Source organism: Panthera onca, chromosome E1 (genome assembly GCF_046562875.1).
Source record: "Panthera onca isolate mPanOnc1 chromosome E1, mPanOnc1 haplotype 2, whole genome shotgun sequence".
In the NCBI taxonomy this organism is placed as follows: domain Eukaryota; kingdom Metazoa; phylum Chordata; class Mammalia; order Carnivora; family Felidae; genus Panthera; species Panthera onca.
Window position 1 is genome coordinate 23,013,977 of NC_138352.1, and position 20,538 is coordinate 23,034,514.

At 46.4% G+C, this 20,538-nt stretch overlaps 1 protein-coding gene across 3 annotated transcripts in view; it reads left to right on the forward strand.

Moving 5' to 3' along the window:
* Positions 1–20,538, forward strand: part of MYOCD (myocardin) — a 118,438-nt gene that overhangs the window by 26,291 nt on the left and 71,609 nt on the right. The window lies entirely within an intron of this gene.

The window sequence follows — 20,538 nt, forward strand, 5'->3', positions numbered from 1 at the left end:
GCTCCGAGCCATCAGCCCAGAGCCCGACGCGGGGCTCGAACTCATGGACCGCGAGATCGTGACCTGGCTGAAGTCGGACGCTTAACCGACTGCGCCACCCAGGCGCCCCCAGTTTCCAAATTTTCTATGATGAACATGCCTTTCTTTTCTAATCAGAAAGGTGATACATACCGTAAGTGATGCCAGCACGGGATTCTACCGGCACCGCTCAGGATCTCAAAAGAACTAAAATAGACATTCGAGGACTCCAGCAATGTGGAACGAAACTTCTCCTCTTCACTGGGGGAGAATGCCTCTTCCTTGCCCTCCCTTCTCCAAGCTCCACTTCCCCTTGGTTATCAGTGTTTCTGCAAGTTGGCTCTGGACAGGTACGCTGGCCTTATCAATGGCCTTACGAATGTCCTTATTAAAATCACCTAGCGATTTGTCGCTGCTAAAGGAGTCTCGGTCGGACTGTTGCAAGTGCCTTTACGTGGGGTGTGATGATACCTTCCTTGTAGAGATGGGACAGCCCGGTCCAGAAAGGGTTGATCGCCAGCTCAAATTCACGCCCGTAGAAAGACAACAGCGCAGGACTCGAACCTGGATCCCCTGGCATCGGGTCTGGTGACCTCTCGCAGCGAGTGGGTGGCCACCAGGAGGTGTAAATCAAGAGGCCCTCTTCTCAAGGACCCACCCCCCCGCCCCCACCGCCCCAGCAATAGCTTTCAAGGAAAGCGGGTCAAATGGCAAGTTCTTTCTCCCGCAGGCCGTTCCTGCTGTCCCCGGGGCTGTGCAAGCTGTCTGCCTAATCCACTCGTGGCTCCAGGCCACGAATACATAAACAAGTGGGGAAAGCCTCCGAGAGGAATCTGGATGCCCAAATGGAACAATTTGTCTTCTGAAATTATTGTTTGAAATTGTTTATGTCAGTTGCCGAGTTTCTGTTCTGTGCCTCGGGGACCTGTTGGTGATGGGGGGGAAAGTTCCCTGCAGCTGGGCGATGACCTTGGTGGGGCGGCTCTGGGGACGATGCGGTCTGGTTCTCGCCTGTCCTCCCGCCACAGGCCGGGGCACCCCGAGAATTATCTGGGGCTCACTGCTTGCCGGGCACTACTCGAGGCGTGTCGCATGCTCCCACTTAATCTTAACAAGGATCCTATATGGAGGAGGTGTCACTCCTCCCCCCCCCCATCCGCTCCCTACCCCTAAACGCACAGATAAAGAAATGAAAGCACCTTTGAGGAAATTTCTTAAGATTCCACGACTAGGAAATGGAAAAGGTGGGACATGAACCTGTACCCCCCCGACCCATGTTTTCAGCCGCTCCCCTGTTCTGCTTTCCATAAGCACCAGACCGGCCAGAGCTGGCTTCAGCCATCTGACTCTCTCAGACATCCTCTGAGAGAGCATGGAAAATGTCATTCTGTCCCCTTAGTGACCGAAGTGACAGTGTAACCCCAAGGCATCTCTGCTGCTCCCCTCTGACATCTCGAGCTCTTGTAACATAAAAGCCTTAAGCTCACAAACCTGGCAGCCTTGTGAGTGAGAGAAATTGGCCTTTTGAGGCACGACTGAGGTCTTCTTGAAATGTTTTGACAAACTGAGTGCGGTGCTTAGGGAAGGAGTAGCTTCGCGGTGTTTGTGTGAACACACATCTTTCTAAAATGGCTTTAGAGCGAGCCGTGAGGCTTGCTCATTGACCTAACTGCGCGGTAATGCTGAGCTGGGCTCTTTGGATCTGAATATTCTCCTGCTTTTTAACCTCCAGAGGCCTGGTGCTAGAAGCTGGCCTGAATTAACGTCGGTCGATCTCCTTAAAGAAACCAGAGTCAGAACCTCTCTTAGAATTAAGAAAGAACAGAGTGCAGGCCTGGGGCCACTGAGGCCAGTCTGTTACTCACCCCCCACCCCACCCCAGGTTCACCTTCTGCTCCCAGACCAACAAAGCGCCACATCGGTAACCCGGTCATCATCATTACGCCCTCTTCTCTGGATGTTCCCAGAAATGAGTGGGTAGACACTTGGGCCTTTATCATTCTTGGCCACCGCGGCCACATGGCCACACATCATCAGCCTGCAGGGCAGCGTTTGGCCAAGGAACAGTTACTATTGGTACCTTGAGTCAGGAGGCATCAGAGTGTGTTCGGGCATCGAACGACACACAAAAGTCAAGTCCTGGCTGTCTGCCTTATTTGGGAAACACGGCCAGGACAGGGGCAGGAACAGCATAGGTAACCTGACGTCGGAGGGCACGTTCTCCTCCCCAGTTTTACCTCAGGGGCAGCCAGGGTCCTCTTTAGCAGATGGAGCAAGAAGATGCCAGACCCACAAGTGACTGAGACGGCTTATGTGAAGGGTTGCCGTGTCCCAGAGTTGGGTAATGCCAGGGGGAAGGAAGAATTTTGTGGGAGGGCCACCCATTGGGCAAGAAGAGGAGGGTTCCGTCTCTAGTGGAGGTAGTGTATCCCTCAGTGTTGGCTTTCAGCCCTGGAAGGGACCCGGCATCTCCTCCTCCAGAGGAGTCTTGCTTGGCCAACGGCTCCCCCAATGTCCTTTGCCCGACAAACGCCGCGAAGACAAAAATGTCGAAGTCATGGATTGTACATAAAGATCAATCTGGCTAACGTCAGGATTCAACAAAGTCCAAGGACTAAGTTATGGACGTGTACCATTTACCGCCCTTTCTGAGGGAAGAACCCTCAGCTGGTTGCTGCTGTCTTGTGTCCAGGGCTTGTGCTTTTTACCTGGCCTGGTGCAGAGGGGACACAACGCAAACAGCCACCCGAGATGCTGTACGTGACATGCGTAGCCCAGGTTCCTGGCCAGGAACGTGTCAAGGGCGTGCTCCGGTGGGCATGTTTTGGCCACCTGACGAGCTCCGAGTCTAAACTCCTAGGAATTCTGGCTGGTAACATGGTTGGAAACAGATCTCGACATTTTTCTTGCTTGTGCTGATGGCTCTCTGCCTCCACTGGATTCTCATCCTCAACGCTCATCAACAGGCAACGCCTTTGTCTGCAAACAACACAGAATCCAATGATGGAAATCTTGATCGAGCTGGAGCGAAGAGAAGCAGTTCCTAGAGAGGTACCTGTGTGTCTCCTGGAACTCAGCCACGAGGACGTGGTTGGACCCGCAGGAAAGTCAGCTGGAATTGAGGACTGGCGTGCCTTCGGGACACTCTCCCCGGCTCCTGTCCACGCTCCAGTCTTTCTTCTCTGGCAGCCATTTTCCCAGCTCACATGGTTCACGGTGGTCAACCCCAAAAGCTCCCGAGTTTGCTCGCTCTCAGTCTGATTTCCAAAATCCCAAAGGAAGAGCCCAGCGTGCCTGGGTCGGTGCCCGTCCTCGGAACAAAAGTTGTGGTCACAGGCAGCCCGGTGGGGACATCTTAGCTGGGTAAAAACCACTTTCATAGCAGGATTTTAAAAAGACATTTCTGGGGCGCCTGGGTGGCTCAGTCAGTTAGGCATCTGACTTCAGCTCAGGTCATGATCTCGCGGTCCGTGAGTTCAAGCCCCGCGTCGGGCTCTGGGCTGATGGCTCGGAGCCTGGAGCCTGCTTCCGATTCTGTGTCTCCCTCTCTCTCTGCCCCTCCCCCGTTCATGCTGTGTCTCTCTCTGTCTCAAAAATAAATAAACGTTTTAAAAAAATAATAAAAAAATAATAAAAATAAAAAGACATTTTTTTGTAAGAAACGAGTGGAAAACCGTTCAGAAGAGAGTAGAAGGCAAGGTGTCACTGGCTTCTGGTTTTTTCTTTTATTCCTCACTGAGCCAGTGACTTCAATGTCAGTATCTCCCTATGTCATGAGGTGCACGGATAGACTTTAGGAAATGAAAATTAGCCGCCCCATTCCCCCCCCCCCACACACACACAGCAAATTAAGGGATATGAACTTAACAACGTTATTTGTTTCAGTGTCTCTGGAGAAAGAACCAGAAAAGCCTTCTCTGGTTCCCAGGTGACATAGAGCTCCCTTTTCATGGCATCCCCATAATTGCCATTATAATTATTTGTTTAACCTCTTTCTCTTTTTCTCTTTCTCTTTCTTTCCCGAGACTGCAAAATTTATATAGACGGAGCTCACAACAGCTTTATTTGCAGCTGGATTCTTTAGCGTCTAAAACAGCACCTGGACGGCATATTAGGTGGTCAGTAAATACTGAATGAATGAAATGCACGAATGAATGATGCCAGTCTGTTTACCTGACTGCCCACTCCCTGGATGAAGGCGTTACCCCAAGGCCTCCTGGTAGACCTACCAGTTCGGCGACCAATAATCATAGGAACAGTGCTTTAATACCCTGACCCCTCCCTTTCTCTCTCGCTGTCTCCACCTTCTTAATTTATTAGGGCAGAATCCTTCTTCTTTTCCACCTGTTCTTCAAATCCTCCCTTTCTTCTCCACTCCCACCACATGCCAGTGGATTTTCTTGCCTTCCTCATGGATCACAGACAGTCTTCAGACCAGCGCTGTCTCCCCCATCCGTGTTAGCATGAAATCGGTCCCCCTCAAACTGCAATGTTAGCACATTACTCTGCTGTTCAAAACACGCCCATACTGCCTCTTTCTACAGGATGTCGTTCAAATACTTCATAGCATTTAAGGCCCTCTGTCCATGAATCCCCACCTCCCTTGCCGGTTTCATCTCTTACCAGCCCACGATAGGATCTCTTTTCTTAAATAAAAAAATTTTTTAATGTTTATTCGTTTTTTAAGAGACAGAGGCAGAGCGCGAGAGAGAAAGGGAGACACAGATCCGAAGCAGGCTCCAGGCTCTGAGCTGTCAGCACAGAGCCCCACGTGGAGCTTGAACTCACGAACCATGAGATCATGACCTGAGCTGAAGTCGGATGCTTAACCGACTGAGCCACCCAGGCGCCCCAAGGATCTCTTTTCTTGAGCAAGCCAGTATTCCGGGGGACGCTACAAAAATGGTGGGGCTCAATGCAAAATGACAGTGTGGTGCCCTTGGCTCAAAAATGATGAAAATGTCATATGGCCACAGCACTGGGTTAAACCAAGCACAAGGGCCTGCTGAGCGTGGGACTCTGGCAGTGTGGGTCATGTGCTCACGAAGCTGGCCTTGGTCAGGACGTGCTGTGTTTATCCTACATTCAAGTTTGTATGTGTGTTCTTTCCTTGGCCAGGAATGCCCTGTTTCAACCATCGTACCCACACAATTCTCCCTTGAAAATGTTAAGGGTCCGGTTCTTCCACCCCGGGTAGCCTTCTGTGAATATTTATTCTTGAATCACCTGTTGCCCAACGCTTTATTTATCTAACTCTAGTGTGTGTGTGTCTTCTCTTTCCCGACTAGATTATTCATGCCTTTAAATACTTTGTATCATCATCTACAGATGCTTCTGCAGATAGCAAGGAACCGTTACTAATTACGTTGTACATAATACTAAATTACTTTGTTTCATCCTTGTCTACAGATATTTCAGCTGATCACAAGGAACTGTTAAATTAGTCTTTGAGAGGCTAGCCTGGCAGATAGATGCATGAATGCGTAAATCCCCGGACTGGCCTGGTGATCCTGAAAATTTCTATAACTATTCTAGTTCACATTTCCCTCTACAGGGCCACTTTAGGACCCCCACACTTCTGACTTCTTAGAACCTGTACTCACTTGCTGCCCTTTCCTGCACTTTGAACATAATGCTAAGAACTATTGCAAGAAAGAAATACTGTGATCTCATGGGGGAAACTCTAGAGGTTAAGAAAAAGCTCCGAGGTCTGAACTTGGAGATGTACAAAGACCCTGGTCAAAAATGGAGCCAAGTGTCATGAAATGTTAGCACCTCAAGGAGCCTCTGTGACCATCATCAGCTCATCTTTCTTGCTTTATGAAGGAAGCAAGCTTGGAGGGTGAAGTGTCTTGACCAAGGTCACGTAGTTATTTGGTGGGAGGACTGGGGCCTGGCCCCCTGAACTCTTATGTGACTTGCAGGGGACATCCCACTGATTTATCACAGCAGACAGAACTTGGAGTGACCTTCTAATCACCCCCCTTAGGTACTTGGCCTGTATGCAAAGCAGAAGTTGAATACAGAGGCAGGTTGTTTTTTAAAATACAGTTCATTTGGGTTTCCTGTGAAATTCTGGACTTTGGTTGTCTGTCATCCGATACGAAAATCATTTAAAGGATTTACGGTTAGGCATGGGGCGTATCATACATGCAGAACGTGAAAAACGTATAGAGCAGCGATCGTGGGGTCTGATAGAAGGATCGTTCCTGTGGTTACCAAGGGGGGCTGGTTGCTAGGCAGGGGACAGAAGATTCGAATCGTAGCCATTGTCAGAAGGTGCTATAGAGCAGAGAGAACCCACTGCCATCTGCTGATGTAAAAGGAGGCTTTCCTCCGCTGCTGTTGCTAAGGGATCTGGCCTTGGTCCTCGCCGGAATCGGAAGCTTTCCTGTGCTTTCCAGCCGTCACTGTCCTGCAGGGAAGCTTCAAAGGACCAAGATGGTTTGGGGGAACAGGGTTCTTTCGGTGCAACGGCCCCATAATCCACCCCTCACTCCTTCCTTCCCAGTAGAATCACTCCATCCTAAGCAATATCTCTTAAAAGGTTTGAACCCCCCCCCCCTTTTTTTTTTAGATGGAACTCACAAAAATAAAAATTTAATTTGGAAAGGAGTTAGGGATGATCCAACCCAATGATTTTTCAAACTCTGCTCCCCAGGGCTCTGACATTTTGTGACAGGCTCTGCTTTTATCGTCTGCCCCTGTGCTATTTTTTTTTTTTTTCCCTCCATGTAAGATGTCAGTTTTAAAAAAATGGTTCTGGTGCTTTTTGGGGTTTTTTTTGTTTGTTTCTTAAAATTTGAAAGCTCCAAATTTGAATTTAGTCTGTCCTTCCCTTCACGGGTAAGGAGGCTGAAACCCCAAAAGAGGAATTCCTTGGGTTATTAACTTTGAAGTAAGGTGTTAGAAGAAGGCTTTTAGGTTCACTCCGCAAAATCCTGGGGAGTTGCTTTCACCTTCCCGCATCAGGGCAGAGCCATTCCTGGAGGGATGTGGCACCTCGGAAGAAAGAGAGCACGAGGATTCTCTGGATGATGAATTATACGGTTGCAACAGCGAGCACACATCTTTCACTCCCATGCACCATTTTGGGGATAATTTTATAATTATTTCTCCCCTCCAAAACACTTGACTTGCTAAATGTAAAGTAAACATAAGTTATTTTAGGACTTTCATAAATGTTTGAATACAAATTAATTCATGATTTAGAAAAAGACATCAAATACGACCGTGCTTGGAGGCTCGCAGAGGATATAGAGGCCGAGGGGAATTCGCTGAAGAACAAATGGAGGGTCTGGTGGGAACAGACGAACCGTCAGTGGGGTATAGGACAGAAAATCGATCAAATACGGATAATAGGATGGTCTTACGAAGGCAGCGTAACCATGGCAGCGAGGGAGAAGTAACAGGCTAGGATGATGCTCTCAAATGATGATTTATCGAGATGGACCAAATAGAAGGTTAACACGCAGGTCCCGGCAACTCCTTTGTGATCCTTTGGATGATACAGTTTCTTGGGTCCATGGAGTATTCTAGATGGGAGATCATAAACAAGATGTAACAATTGCCCAAGAGTTAAGAAGCGCTAAGATACCTAGTATTGTTGTCTGGGGACAGTAATGTTGCCGGAAGCACTGGAAAGTCTCCTACGCCCAATGGAGGCAAAGGCGGCCATTTTCCACCTTGAGGGAAAAACAGGAGAATCTCCGGGTTTCCGCTGGACCTGCCAGTTTTTGCCAGTGGAGCCCAAGTGGCCGAGTGGGTGGGTAGTGACCCTATTTGCTAGAGGAGGGTACTTGGGTTGATCCAGCCCCCAGTTTTCTGCTTCCACGTGATGGAAACCATTGAGCAAATAGATTCATTCTGAAATTCTTACGGCAAATCTTCCAATTGAAAATAAGTTTAATTTTGTTGCTTTTCTTTTTCTTTCTTTTACTTGCCTTTCTTGTTCATTCCTTCCTTCCCTCCTTCCTTCCCTCCCTCCCTCCTCCTTCCTTGCTTCTTTCCTCCCTCCCTCCCTCCTTCCCTCCCTCTCCTTCCTTCCCTCCCTCCCTCCCTCCTTCCTTCCCTCCCTCCCTCCCTCCCTCCCTCCTTTCTCCCTCCCTCCCTCCTTCCCTCCCTCTCTCCTTCCTTCCTTCCCTCCCTCCTTCCTTCCCTCCTTCATTCCCTCCTTCTTGCTTCCTTCCTTCTTCCCTCCTTCCCTCCCTCTCCTTCCTTCCTTCCCTCCCTTCCTCCTTCCTTCCCTCCCTTTTTCCTTCCCTCCCTCCCTCCTTCCCTCCCTCCTTCCTTCCCTCCTTCCTTCCCTCCTTCCTTCCCTCCTTCTCTCCCTCCTTCCTTCCCTCCTTCTCTCCCTCCTTCCTTCCCTCCTTCCCTCCCTCTCCTTCCTTCCTTCCCTCCCTCCTTCCTTACCTCCCTTTTTCCTTTCCTCCCAACCTCCTTCCCTCCCTCTCCTTCCTTCCCTCCCTCCTTCCTTCCCTCCCTCCTTCCTTCCCTCCCTCCTTCCTTCCCTCCCTCCTTCCTTCCCTCCCTCCTTCCTTCCCTCCTTCCTTCCTTCTTTCCTCCCTCCTTTCTTTCCTCCCTCCTTCCCTCCCTCCCTCTCCTTCCTTCCTTCCCTCCCTTTTTCCTTTCCTCCCAACCTCCTTCCCTCCTTCCCTCCCTCCCCTTCCTTCCCTCCCTCCCTTCTTCCCTCCCTCCCTCCTTCCTTACCCCCCTTTTTCCTTTCCTCCCAACCTCCTTCCCTCCCTCTCCTTCCTTCCCTCCCTCTGCTTCCTTTCCTCCCTCCTTCCTTCCTTCTTTCCTCCCTCCTTCCCTCCCTCTCCTTCCTTCCTTCCCTCCCTTTTTCTTTTCCTCCCAACCTCCTTCCCTCCTTCCCTCCCTCCCTTCTTCCCTCCCTCCCTCCTTCCTTACCCCCCTTTTTCCTTTCCTCCCAACCTCCTTCCCTCCCTCTCCTTCCTTCCCTCCCTCTGCTTCCTTTCCTCCCTCCTTCCTTCCCTCCTTCATTCCCTCCTTCCCTCCCTCCTTCCTTCTTCCTTCCATCCATCCGTCCTCTCTCCCTCCCTCCCTCCCTCCCTCCAAATCACCTCCATATTGAGCCTAGGGAGACAGATAGCTCATGAAATGACCCAAAGCATAACCTTTTATAAATCCAGAGTTTTTGCCACGATACTTGGCCCCTTATACCCCTCTTGCGGCAGAACCTGGCGTGCCATGACTTAACACGTTTCTCACCTTCTAGTAAGTACACGTGAATTAATAACCTTCACTAAAAGAGATAGTTACATATACACACACACAAATATTCTTCTCACAATAAAAAATTAAACCTATTTTCCTACTATATTTCTTTTCTACTTCCTCTTTCTACCTTTCTTCCATCCTTGCCTTCTCTTCTTTTGTCTGCTTCTCTTGGTGCCTAAAACCCTCAGTACGTTCACAACCGATTCACCCCAATTTCATTGGATTAAACGTCCTCAACCTGTTACATGTAAGCATTTGCATGAATAGTGCTTCTATCTTAATTTGATATTTTGCCTCCGTTGCTAATGTGGGTAGAAGGTCCTTTCCACTTTGGGGTCCTTAAAAACCTTGTAATTGGCAGCTGTTCTGAAGGCTTGGTTTGAGGAATCTGAACTGGGATTCCATAGCTGGGGGATTCAGAGTGTCCCAGATTAGACTCCTACACCCCATAAAGTAGATATTTAAGCCTGATAAGCCCAGCCTGCCACCAGACAAAAGAAAATTTTGAGGTCAGAATATAAAAAAAGAGTAGAAACAGATTCAAGGTTATACAGGTATATGTTATATGGCAAACACAATATCTAAAATCCATTTGATAAAGAAATTATGTGAGAATAATTAGTTAACAATTTGAAAAAGTAATCAGAGCCTTTTTTAATTAAAAAAAATTTAACATTTATTTATTATTGAGAGACAGAGAGCACAAGCAGGGGAGGGGGCAGAGAGAGAGGGAGACACAGAATCCGAAGCAGGCTCCAGGCTCCAGGCTCCGAGCTGTCAGCACAGAGCCTGATGCGGGGCTCGAACTCACAGACCGCGAGATCATGACCTGAGCCGAAGTCGGACACTTAACCAACTGAGCCACCCAGGCACCCCGAGCCTTTTCTTTTTAAAAAAAAATTTTAGGGGTTCAGAGCCTGGAGCCTGCTTTGGATTCTGTGTCTCCCTCTCTCTGTGCCCCTCCCCCACTCATGTTCTGTCTCCCTCTAAAATAAACATTTAAAAAAAATTTTTTTTTAAATGTTTATTCCTTTTTTGAGAGAGGGTGGGGGAGGGGCAGAGATAGAAGAAAACAGACTCTGAAACAGACTCCAGGCTCCTAGCCATCAGCACAGAGCTCAATGCAGGGCTCAAACCCATGAACCCTGAGATCGTGACCTGAGCCAAAAGTGGGACACTTAACTGACTGATTCACTCAGACGCCCCAATTAGAGCCTTTCCTAATACTGTATAGTAAAATGTGATGCATTGCAAAGTCAAATGCAGAAATCAAAGCCATAAAATAAGAACATTTAAGCAAATCTATTATCTGGATATGGAGGTCTTTCTCTGTATACACCAAAGATAGAATTCGTAAGAGTTTTTAAAAGGATTGCATGTAGCAATGTTAAATGCCAAAATCATTACAAACAAAATTGACCAGCAAACTAAAACCGGGGGGGGGGGGGGGGGGGGGAAGGGGGGGGGGAGTTTACAACATAGATGACTATATTTAGCGTGTTTTAAATATAAATAGCTCTGTTAAGAAAAAAAAAAGAAAAAATTTGCCAAGAATGTTATCAGGCAATTCACATAAAAAAGATATTAATAGTCAACAAGTCTTTGAAAACATGTTTGGCGGATTAAGAAATACAATGAGAATCCCCTTATTATCGAATTAACAAAGCTTTTTTCTTCTTTAATAACATCATCATCCATTGTTAATGGGGGTGTTGACCAAGAAGAAGAGGCTGTAACCAAAAATGCTTATTTGGGGGTCTCAGGAATTGTAGCCCCGGAGACACAGAGGGAACCAAACTCTGTGTGCTCCACATTGTGAGCAGGGAGCAGGCTTCTAAAGGCAGAAAACATAGTTACGTAACTTGTTTTGAAGGAATCAGGACTGGTGCCGACAGAGTTAAACTGACTCCCTACTGCAGGGTTGGCTCTTCCACTAACAGATGCTGCGTTATCTCAGTTCCAGTCCAAAGTCCTGTTGTAGGAGGTGGTGGACGGGAAACTGACAAGTTGCAATTGACAGAAGTCAAAAGTCCCCGGTGTTCCAAAGGCTGAGATAGGAGATGTGCACGAGCCTCCTTCCTCAGTGTCCTCCCCACCCTGTTCTGAAAGACTCTCTCAGCAGGGCTTACCGTAATTTGGAATTTTCTTTAACAAGGGTGTAGTGAAATGGGGGCCCGCCCGTCGTCCTACTGGCAATCCAAAAGAATATATCACTTCTGGAGAAAGTAAAACATTAAATGTATAATAAAAGAGGGTTAAACAGATACTGAAACATGATGAAGTACCACGGCGCCATTAAAAATGAGAATTTATACACACACACGAAGTAACCATATGTTATCAGTAAAAAAGCAAGGCACAAAACGGTGTAAAAACGTGGTCCCATTTTTGCACATTATATTTGCTTGTTTTTCTTTCTCACACCTACCTTCTCCTCAGAATTTCCGGAAGACTTGTTAAAATAGATTTCCAATATATCCCAGACCTGCTGAACTAGAATCTTCAGGAAAGGGACCAAAGAATTGGTTGGGGTTTTTTCAGTCCCTAAGTGACTCTTGATATCAGGGAAATTGGGATCTAATCTAATCTCCGCTTTTGAGTTATATTGCCACTGAGGTCCGGAGAGAGTCTGGGACCTGTCTAAAGTAACAACTAAATAGCAGAAAGAGATCTAGAATCACATGTGCTGTATTTCAGATGAACAATCCCTCCCTAGCACACCCAGCTTATTTGGACTAATATTCCCTAACTAAACTCCCATCGGCCTATTACTTCAGTCAGACAGGTAACAGAACTTGCCCTCAACTCCATTGTTTCTCATTCAGGAACCATCTCTCTTTGTTGATGGCAAATGGAAAGTTTTCTATTTCCACCGTTCCCTAGCAATATGACATTTTCAAACAGTAGCACAGAACTCTTTAAATAGAAAAGATCCATTTCTACTCTATCGTGACTCAGTAACAGCCACAGGATTCTTCTCAAACTTTCCTAAAAATGTCATCTTTGGGCTGGACTCAAGAGGAACATTTCAGCCAAGGAGGCACATTTTCCACTCTGTCAGGAATGAACGAGCATTGGGGTTGGAAAGTGAAGTGTTTTGCAGTCCTCAGAAAAGCAATACTTCTCGCCAAAACCATAGCAACAACTCTGTGAGATGCCGTCAGAGCGTGGGGCCATTCAGGAGCTTCGTCCCAGTCAGAGACTCGGCTGGGACGGTCACCTGTGTCGGTTAGACTAGTCACCCAGCTGCCTGTTGGCTCGAGAAAGACAATGGTACCCCGCACGACTGTTGCTATAGAGATGCTGCGGGCAGTGCTGTTGAGCTGAGGGTCCCTCGTGTTGAGATACCTAGGTGACAGGTGGCATGAGGTGTGTGCCTTATGTCACGGCAGCCTCTCCTTCTTCCTTTGAAAGGAACCCCCCAGATGGGGAAATACACGAAAACACAAGAGAGAACATGGTTCCTTCCATCTGGAATTTGCACCCGTGAGTCCAAAGTCACGGGTCTCAAATGTGCTTCTCTCCCTTCATAACTTGATGGCCTTGGATGAGTTATTTGCACCCTCTGGGCCTTATGAGCCACAACATGGGATAATCATTTCTAGTCCTACAGGATTAGTGGGGGGTTTTGACGAGATGATGTCTGTGAAAGCTTTTGTTCCAGACACTGGCCCTTTACAGTCCACGCCAGCCAGGGAGAGAAAGGACCGCTCTGTGATGAGTTCATGACCCAGCTTCGTGGGTTCAGTCCTTCCTCTCTCCCCTGCTGTTCCCACCTCCCTCAACGGATGGTGGAACCCCTGTATCTTCAGTGCCCTCTTCGTGTGAGATTCCTACACACTCCTCCTTCCCAATTTGTACCACCTCCCCGCAGAGCCTGGAGCCCCGGCATGGCCAGTGTTTAAGGCGGCACGATTTCGTCAAGTTATACATTATCGTTCCCACCGCAGGCAGCTCCCTTTTCTCCTCAGATTCTGGGACCAGAACCACACGGATGGGCTTTCTCCTGAAGCTACCATTATCAATTTAACCCAGAAAGGTATTGGACAGCCTTGTATAGTTGAGGAAGTGGTTAACTCATTACCTCCGTCTCAACAACCCCATGCAGGTGGTTATTATGATTTACTATTGATACTAATATCGCTGTATCCAGACGATGAGGGTAGGAATTGTAGACACAGTGACTTGTCTGAGGTCACACAGCGCGGCAGAGTCAAGGTCAAGTCTCTGTTTTCTGTTCCAGCTCCCTCGTTCTGTCATGCTGCTTCTCCCCTGAACACCCAGGAGGGTCTGCCCTGCAGCCCTAGGTGTGTGGCAGGGGTAGCTGTCTATGGGATAAGAGAAATGTCCTAATGTCCATCCATCATGATATTCCCTGCCTCTTCATCCTGAAACCCTCACAAGACCTGGTCCTTAATCTCCTGGGCATAAGCAAGTGACGTGTTCGTGGTGTATAAAGATATTCTCCCATTCTTGAATCAGGTGCCCAGTGCCAGCTGTATGTATAGCCAACTGGTCCCGTGCTATCCTTGATCCAGAAGTTTCTATACATTCTTTAATCATCATTAAACAGGAGGGCTGTTTCTCTGGCTGGTGTTTACGTTTAATGACTACCGAATGTTAAAGGAATATACTCTCCTTTAGGGGCAGTAGGTGTTTGGGGTATTAGTAGAACTTGCTAGTCTGGTCCTGAAGTTTATTTGGGGGGAAAAACAGGCTAGGGTAGTCACAACATATTTATTTTTAAAGGATAATAGAGGGACGCCTGGGTGGCTCAGTCGGGGAAGCGTCCAACTTCAGCTCGGGTCATGGTCTCATGGTTTGTGAGTTCGAGCCCCGTGTGGGGCTCTGTGCTGACAGCTCAGAGCCTGGAGCCTGCTTTGCGTTCTTTCTTTCCCTCTCCCTCTCCCTCTCCCTCTCCCTCTCCCTCTCCCTCTCCCTCTCCCTCTCCCTCTCCCTCCCCCTCCCCCTCCCCCTCCCCCTCCCCCTCCCCCTCCCCCTCCCCCTCCCCCTCCCCCTCCCCCTCCCCCTCCCCCTCTCCCTCTCCCTCTCCCTCCCTTACCTGCTTGTGCTCTCTCTCTTGCTCTCTCTCAAAAATAAACATTTAAAAATTTTTTAATTAAAAAAAAAAGGATAATAGAAGATTCTTTGTATCAGACATGAACGTCTATCTTAAGAGTAGAGTAACTTAACTAGTGCAGTACTGGAGACGAGAATAGCCAGACAGATGAGGAAATCAGAATTGAGAGCCCAGGACTTCTGAGTAAAAGAAGCAACTTGAGTGCGAACTTACAACACCCAATTCCGATAAGGACCAAAAGAATGCAAAAAAAAAAAAAAAAAAAAAAAAAATGGGGTCGTGGAAGCTGTAAAAGATTGATACCCAAATGCCAGAACCATAAGAGAACATACTGAGGTGCCATGGAAAAGACAGGAAGAATCTACCTCACCCTTCAAAGATAACCATATGGCCTCAAAGGAAGTGGAAAACCCCATGAAAACCTGTAACCTGTAGGTGTTTAGAACCGAGAGGGGGGAGGGGAGGCTCGGGCCAAAAAGCAACCCTCTGCTTAAGAGTATTTTTAGCTACGGTGGATCAGTGGAGGTTTGCCAAGAGCTCTGGGGACACAAAAGGCTCCAGCCAGCTGAAAGCGGTGGGGGTGGGGGGGGGGGACCTCTCAGGGAGACACATACAGGCAGTTCAGGAAGGAGGCCAGTGCTGACCGAGGACAGCTGTGCCCACAGGGGAAGCCCACTTCACCGAGCACAGGGTTCCTGCCCGAAGCATCGGGACTCCCCCATGTGCGGGGTGGGGAAGCAGCCACAAAAAGGGAGGGGGCCGTTCAGTACCCCCTCTGGCCATTCTCTTTCAGCTCGAGCTGGCCGCCAGGCCTCCAGCCTCAGTGGAGAGAAGGATTGCAACGTGATCAGAGCAGCCAAGGGCAGCGGGCAGTGGGCAAACAGCCACGCTTCACTAGCGAGAAGAGAATCAGAACAACCTTTCAGGAGAGCTGTTTGCCTTCACGGACCACAAGCCTGCAAATTTGACATTTGCCCGTACCCAAACACTTTCGCTTCCAGGAGTGTATCGTAAAGTAATATTGGAAAAATAAATAATGGGAAGGAAGGAAGGAAGGAAGGAAGGAAGGAAGGAAGGAAGGAAGGAAGGAAAAAGAAAGGAAGGAAGGAAAAAGGAAGAAAAAGAAGGGAAAGAAGGAAAAAGAAAGAAGGAAGGAAAAAGAAGGAAGGAAAAAGAAGGAAGGAAAAAGAAGGAAGGAAAAAGAAGGAAGGAAGGAAAAAGAAGGAAGGAAGGAAGGAAAAAGAAAGAGAAAGAAAGAAAGAAAGAAAGAAAGAAAGAAAGAATGAATGAATATTGAGGATGTGGCCCAAAATTAACCACAAAGAACACCCACTGTTGTAAAATACTAGAAACAAACTAAATATCCAATTGCCTATAAGCATTTGGTTTGATCACGTACAGAGTGACCAAAAAATGAAATGTGCAGCTATCAAAATAGTATCTTTTGAAGGGTATTAAATGATATGGGAATATCTGTGATGCAATACTAATAAAAATCAGTTAGAGAAGGAAAATTTAGGCAAAAGGACCCCAAGGACGTGAATTAGACATGAATAATGGTTCTAGCTCAGGAATAGGTGTGTGTGTGTGTGTGTGTGTGTGTGTGTATATTATATATATATATATATATTTCACCCCCACCCCGGAAGCTTTTCTTTATTTTGCAGTGTGTCTACACTGAACACATATTGATTTTGCTTCCCAGTCTTTTCTCCCTTTGTAGTACATTCTAAGAACTGTTGAGTTCATCTCCTCGCTTATGAAATCATCTTTAACTATGTTCGTTCCAATATTCAGCCACCCAATTGACTTTATCTTTTTTCTTTATTTATTTATTTTGAGAGAGTGGGGGAGGGACACAGAGAGAGAGAGAGAGAGAGAGAGAGAATCCCAAGCAGGCTCCTTGCTGTCAGCGCAGAGCCCAATGCAGGGCTCGATGTCTTGAACCTCGAGATCCTGACCTGATCAGATGCTTAACCAACTGAGCCACCCAAGTGCCCCCATTTGAGTTAATCTTAATGAACTATATTCTTATTTGATTTTTGGTTTATTTTCGTGATTTAATTTTTTTATTGTAGCACATATGCAGTATAAAATTTACTATCTTCGCCGTTTTTAAGTGCACAGTTCAGCGGCATTTGGAACATTCGCCTGTTATGCCACCATCACCACCACCCGTCTCCAGAACTCTTTCTTATCTTGCAAAACTGAAAAACTCCACACCTATTAAACACTAATTTCCAATTTCTTCCTCCCGCCCTCCCCCACCATCCCCTGGAAATCACCATTCTGTCTTTATGGATTTGACAACTCTAGGTACCTCCTACATTATTTGTCTTGGGTGATCGGCTTAATGTCCTTGGGTGACTGGCTTAACGTCCTTGGGTGACCGGCTTAATGTCCTTGGGTGACTGGCTCAGCATAACGTCCTCAAGTTTCATCCGTGCTTCAGCATGTGCCAGAAGTTCCTCCCTTTTTAAGGCTGACTAATACTCTAGTGTATGTGTATACAACGCAATGTTTGTCTGCTCATCTGTTGATGGACACTTGGGTTGCTCCCATCTCTTGGTTATCATGAAAAATGTTGCTATGAACATGAGTGTACAAGTTATCTCTTCAAGTTGCTGTTTTACTTCTTTTGGATATATACTCTGAAGCAGGGTTGCTGGATTGTATGGTAATTCTATTTTTAATTTTCTGAGGAAATGCCATGCTGTTTTCCATAGGGGCTGCAGCATTATACATTCCTAAGAGCAGTGCGCATGTTTCCAATTTCTCCACAGTCTTGCCAACACTTGTTATTTTCTGTGTGTGTGTGTGTGTGTGTGTGTGTAGTTTGGTTTTTTTTTTTTTTTATCGTGGCCATCCTAACGGGTGTGAGATGGTGATTATTTTATTTTAAGTTTATTATTTTGAGAGAGAGAAAAAGAGAGCACGTGAGCTGGGAAGGGGCAGGGAGAGAGGGGGAGAGAGAGAATCCCAAGCAGGCTCCACACTGTCAGCGCAGAGCCTGACGCAGGGCTCGATCCCATGAGCCGTGAGATCATGACCTAAGTCAAAATCAAGAGTCCGATGCTCAACAGACTGAGCCCAGGCGCCCCTATTTTATTTTTAACTAATGAAAATTCTTTTGCCTATTGCTGAGAACGACCCGTTTTCGTTTGTTCACATTGTCTCCTGGAGTATGTGTTCTTTTCTTATATGTTTAGAGTCTTCCTTTTGGGGTGGAGACATTGCTCCCAGGTTAGGCGATTGTTGATCACACCCTCATGTTGTACCCTTGTAGAGACCTGTTAGACGATGTGATGCACAGGTGAGCACAGCCTGGAGAGAAGAGATATGTGCTGACACGTGGGCTTTGATCTGATATCAGGGATTGGGGGAGAGGCACAGGATGGCCAGTAGCTGATTTCAGGGAGCAAAGGATAACTGACCCTCTTGGGTACTGCCAACAATCCGGAGCTCACTCCTGTGTCTCCCAAGATGCCTTATTTGCCACTCCTACCTGGAGACTGGCAGTCCCATCCCATAACCAGGTCCAATGTGGGGAGGGCCAATGTGGGGAAAAGTACAGGATATGGTGGAGACTGGCCTTGCCCTTGGGTACCCCTTCTAGCAGCCCTGTTAGAGGGAGCCTACTACACCTTCCTGTTCCTGGGCAAAGAGGATTCTTGGCAAGACTTTCCATCACTGACATGCATGTGTCTTACCATGTGCTTTTCCAGTCCAGTCCCGTATTCTGTTTATCTCCCATAGATTACTTACACTGTCAATCCACTGAGGTGTCCCCTGTGTCTTTTCTACTGCAGATAAAGATTTTTAAAGCTACCATTTCTGTTATTTATAACCATTCTGTTATAGGAATCAGGTGTGTGCCTGTTCTGTCTTCTTGAGACAGAAAACATTTACTACTTTTGCTGCTAAAGAAGAGAGAGGGATAGGAAGTATAAATTCATACAAATTAGCATTTAGCACCTAGAAACAGATCATAGCTTATATTAGCACTGGAGTAAATGACAAAGGTGACATTACAAATCAGTGCACAAAGGAACGTTCTATAATAAATCGCTGATGTACGTAGTTTGCCAACTCTTTGGAGTGAATTAAAATCCTAGCCTGGCCTCAAATCCTGCATCCGATTCCATGTGTGGGGATCTCATAATCAAAGGCAAGGTGTGTAAATGCATTTGGTAGGTGTTGGGTTCAGGTAGAAACAGACTGAGCTGGAGGAGAAAGTTTGGGTGGGGAATAGTGCTGGTGGAGAAGATCTGAAACGCCAGAATCAGGAGCCACTGAAGATACTGCGCAAAATAATTCTATGAAAATAGAGTTTTAGGGAAATTAGTAGTGCATGTAAGGCGCACCGAAAGAAGAGACTCTACTAACTAGTAAAAACATATGGGATGATCTAGTCTAGATGGGAGTTGATGGTGCCTAACTTTTGGAAGTCCCAGAGACTTCCTAAAATCTGATAGAAGTCACGGGCCGCTCCACAAAAATATGCATAGACACACACACTGCATGCCGTTTCAGGAAATTAACAAGGCCCCTGGGGGAAGAAGGCTATCCCAAAAGGTTGGTGCTCAGAGAAGGCAAAATAAAGTAGGAATAAAAAAAAGGAATAAAAAGATTGCGTATTCGGGAAGAACTCAAAACATTGAGTTTATTTCACCCCCTAGGAAGTTATGGCTTTGAGGGGTGTAACTATGTGTCCCATTCACCATTATGCCAATAATAAGCAATGCCTCTCACACAACCAGATAGTTATTGACACATTGGAGGAACATAATGAATAATGCCTTTGATCTTGTAAATGTGGAAATCTGCAGATGATTAACCAAAAGGCAAGAAGTATGGAAATGAGTTATGGAAATAGCACAATGATTTCTCCATATTAGATACCCAAAACTAATGGTGTCCCAAATTAATTAAGCCCTTTACTGGCTCCCTTTAACGTTACTCTTTATCGATTTGTGATGTAATTTTTAGTCCTATTTTCTTCTTCTTTTTAATGTTTATTTATTTATTTTGAGAAAGAGAGCACGAGAGGGACAGAGAGGGAGAATCCCAAAAAGGCTCTGCACTGTCCTTGTGGAGCCCGAAACAGGGCTCGAACCCACTAACCGCGACATCGTGACCTGAACAGAAACCAAGAGTCGAACGCTCAACCGACTGAGCTACCCAGGTGCCCCTATTCCTGTTTTCTTTTTATCTTTCCTTTCCTCTGGTAATGTATCCCTCTTTTTTTAGGAATTCTGATAAAAAGGTTTTTGTGGCTACTTATTTGAAGACAATACCCCAAGTCAGCCTTGACTCCTTAGCCTTTCTCCAGCCCCATATTTCAATGGCCTGTCAGGCACATTATTTAAAATTTACCGGGACTGCTAAAATTCAGATTGTATAAAATGAAACTAATCATTTTCCAGACTTCTTTGTCAACCTATCATAATTTATGCATGCTCTCAAAACCCTAGATTTTCAAATTTCTGGGCTAGTGGGGCTTAAATTTTGGATGCCTTGGCCCCCTTTGGGAACCTGGCAAGTGCTATGGACCCACTCCCAGGAAAAAATAAATACATGCAAACACAGTTACTGGTAACATCAGGGAATTCTTGAATTTCCGACAGCATATCTAAACATCCCAGACTAACAAGCCCTTTGAGAGATAGTAATACCCATTTCTCTCCTCCCTTCCATCGCTAGATTTTTCCAGTTCTTTCTGTTCAATTTATTTTTTTTTTTCATTTTTTTCTCTCATTTCCATTTCTACTGTCTTCATCTGGCTCAATCTAAGTCAAAATAGCTTAATGTCTAGAGCACCCAAACAGCCTTCAAAATGGCTGATTCTCACAACAGAAGATCTCTGTCAACGTTTTCCATTTGCTGAATTAAGATCTGTGGTGTTGAAATATAAGTGAGTACTCTTATCTTACTCTGATGTTATATGTAGAAGGTGAAAGTTATTTGATGGAGAACTTGGAAAACAAGTGGTTGCGATCACAACATCTTGATTAAATTTGCCAGTAAAACCATCTGGGCCTGGGATTTTGTAAGGAGATAAGTTCTTAACAATCAATGCAATTTAGTTACACAACACTATTCAGATTTATGTTTCTTCTTGTATTTTGATAAGTTGTAGCTTTCAAGAAGTTGTTCCATTTTAAAACGTTGTCAGGGCGCCTGGGTGGCTCAATCGGTTA